Source organism: Cynoglossus semilaevis, chromosome 17, assembly GCF_000523025.1.
Source record: "Cynoglossus semilaevis isolate Cse_v1.0 chromosome 17, Cse_v1.0, whole genome shotgun sequence".
Lineage (NCBI taxonomy): Eukaryota > Metazoa > Chordata > Actinopteri > Pleuronectiformes > Cynoglossidae > Cynoglossus > Cynoglossus semilaevis.
The window spans coordinates 7,464,427-7,466,939 of record NC_024323.1 but is presented as its reverse complement, the minus strand read 5'-3'; the positions used below and the strand labels follow the sequence as shown (position 1 = coordinate 7,466,939).

The window sequence follows — 2,513 nt, the reverse complement described above, 5'->3', positions numbered from 1 at the left end:
GTTGTCAGTTGGTTTAGTTTGACAGTAAATAACTCCCTCCTATGAATGAATGTCATTTGAAAACAACAACAAGTGAACACACTCCTCAGGTCATTGTACAGAATCCACAATATTCTGTATAAATCTTCAGTCTTTAACTCATCTTTCACACAGTCTGATTTCAGTGATCGAAACCTATGAGTAAACTACTGTAATACATTCTAACAGGTAATAATGTAGGAATGATGAGCTGACACATTCATCACCACTGTATATAAATGTTTGTTGTAAAACACATAATACTGCAGTACAACAAGGTATTTTTTCTCTTATTCCTACTCATATGTCCTGAGAGTAACAGATAGAAGTGTTAGATCATGGAAACGAGGATATTTAACACTGTCAACAATAATCTTTAAACTCTAAGGTGAAAGGACGAAGCAGAACAAAATAATCAGTTACAGTGACGTCACGTTGTCTGTTTGATTAAACACTCATTCAAACTGCTAACACCAGGTAATACCCCCTCAGCACCAGGAGGAGGAGCCAATGTAAATACCTTCACTCTCCATCTCTTTATACCTCACTGTAAAGTGGAGACACGACCAAAGGAAAGCAGACATCAGACGAATGTCCATCATGACACTGACTACCAGTCTAACATGTTTGCTGCTGTCAACCATTTCAGGTCAACACCACACTCCTGCCCCCCACGGGCCACAAAAAATGGCGTGGCGGGCCGCATTTGGCCCCCGGGCCTTGAGTTTGACACGTATGCTCTAAGGTGAAAGGACGAAGCAGAACAAAATAATCAGTTACAGTGACGTCACGTTGTCTGTTTGATTAAACACTCATTCAAACTGCTAACACCAGGTAATACCCCCTCAGCACCAGGAGGAGGAGCCAATGTAAATACCTTCACTCTCCATCTCTTTATACCTCACTGTAAAGTGGAGACACGACCAAAGGAAAGCAGACATCAGACGAATGTCCATCATGACACTGACTACCAGTCTAACATGTTTGCTGCTGTCAACCATTTCAGGTCAACACCACACTCCTGCACTTTTCACATTTCCTGTCAGGACTGCTGTTCGTCTGTGTTCTAATCAAACTGAACTCATTTCCAGGCGTCTACACTCAGGCTCTGTCTCAGTCTGCAGCAGTGGTCAAGTGACCTGGAGAGTCCCATAAACTGACCTGTACCTACACTGGAATATCAGACAGCAGCTCTGACATCAGCTGGGTCAAACAAGATGAAGGAAAGAGCCTGGAGTGGGTTGCCTTCATCTCTGCTCCATCTGGAAGCTCAAAAGTTTATTCTCCATCTGTCCAGAATCGCTTCACTGTTTCCAGAAACAACGACGTGGATCAGGTGTATCTGCACATGAACAGCCTGACGGCTCATGACTCTGCTGTCTATTATTGTGCCAGAGACCACAGTGACACAGGAGGCCACACAGCCGTACATAAACCACTGCACCTGTGATGTCATCAACATTAGCCCTTCTCTAATGAATGAATATTAATTTTCTATTTTTTTCCTTTTTTCATCCAACTATAGTCTAAATTAATGAATTGAATTTCATTGTCTTTCACACGACTGTGTCAGGGGTTGTTGATGTGTGAATTTATATGTTTAAATAGTGGAACCCCTTGTTTATAATGACATCATCAGACAGACAGAGTATTGTGTATGAGTGTGTACTGGTGTGTGGGCCACAGTGATATATGACAATATAGAAACTGCAGCAGCACAGCCTGACCTTTGTCAGGTATCACTTGGTGTCACTTTTATATTAAAACAATATTTAAAATAAAGTCTTCATTTATAGACCACTTTACTGATGATGACTGGGTTTTTACCTGACAGTTGTTTGGTTTCACCATTTCATTTTTACAACATTTCTTAAGTTGCATCACACTGAAATAGTCTGTGTCAATCTATAAAATCTATAATATCATATTTAAAAAATATTTAAATGAGATCAGAGTAACTTTTCAGGATGCACTTACTCCTGATGTTTATGACAGTGAACCACTAAATAAATGCTGTGTTGTACTAAGAACTGAAGAAATAAATGTATTCTACAATATGCCTTGACAAGAAGAGGGAGATGAAAATGTTAGAATCAAACACTGAACTTCACCAGTAGATGGGGCTATGTCTTGAACAAGGGTCCTCCTTGTTAGGACATGGTCAAGTTGTCTCCTCCCAGTAAGGAGTCCATGCAAACTCCTGTGTTCTCCTCCTCTACTTAACTGACTCCACAGAGGAGGACAGAGATCAGTGGTCACACTGTTGAACATGATGGAGTACAGGACAGGACTGCTGCTGTTAGCTGTCTGCTGGGCAGGTGAAGGGCTTTATCTCAGCTTAACCTAGAATCAGTCAAGTTCCAGCACAAACAGAATTTCTCTCTCTGTTTTCAACAGGTGTTGATGGTCAGAGTCTGACACAGTCTGAAGCAGTGGTTAAAAGACCTGGAGATTCACACAGACTGACCTGTACAGGCTCTGGATTCACATTCAGC

The 2,513-nt window shown here is 41.3% G+C and overlaps 1 protein-coding gene and 1 gene segment (V, D, J or C); one reads left to right on the top strand and one right to left on the bottom strand.

The window, feature by feature from the left end:
• Positions 1-2,513, bottom strand: part of sez6l2 (seizure related 6 homolog (mouse)-like 2) — a 70,293-nt gene that overhangs the window by 22,908 nt on the left and 44,872 nt on the right. The gene's annotated exons all lie outside the window — the stretch shown is intronic.
• The window catches only part of LOC107989843 (Ig heavy chain V region MOPC 21-like), a 9,076-nt gene that overhangs the window by 625 nt on the left and 5,938 nt on the right, over positions 1-2,513 (top strand).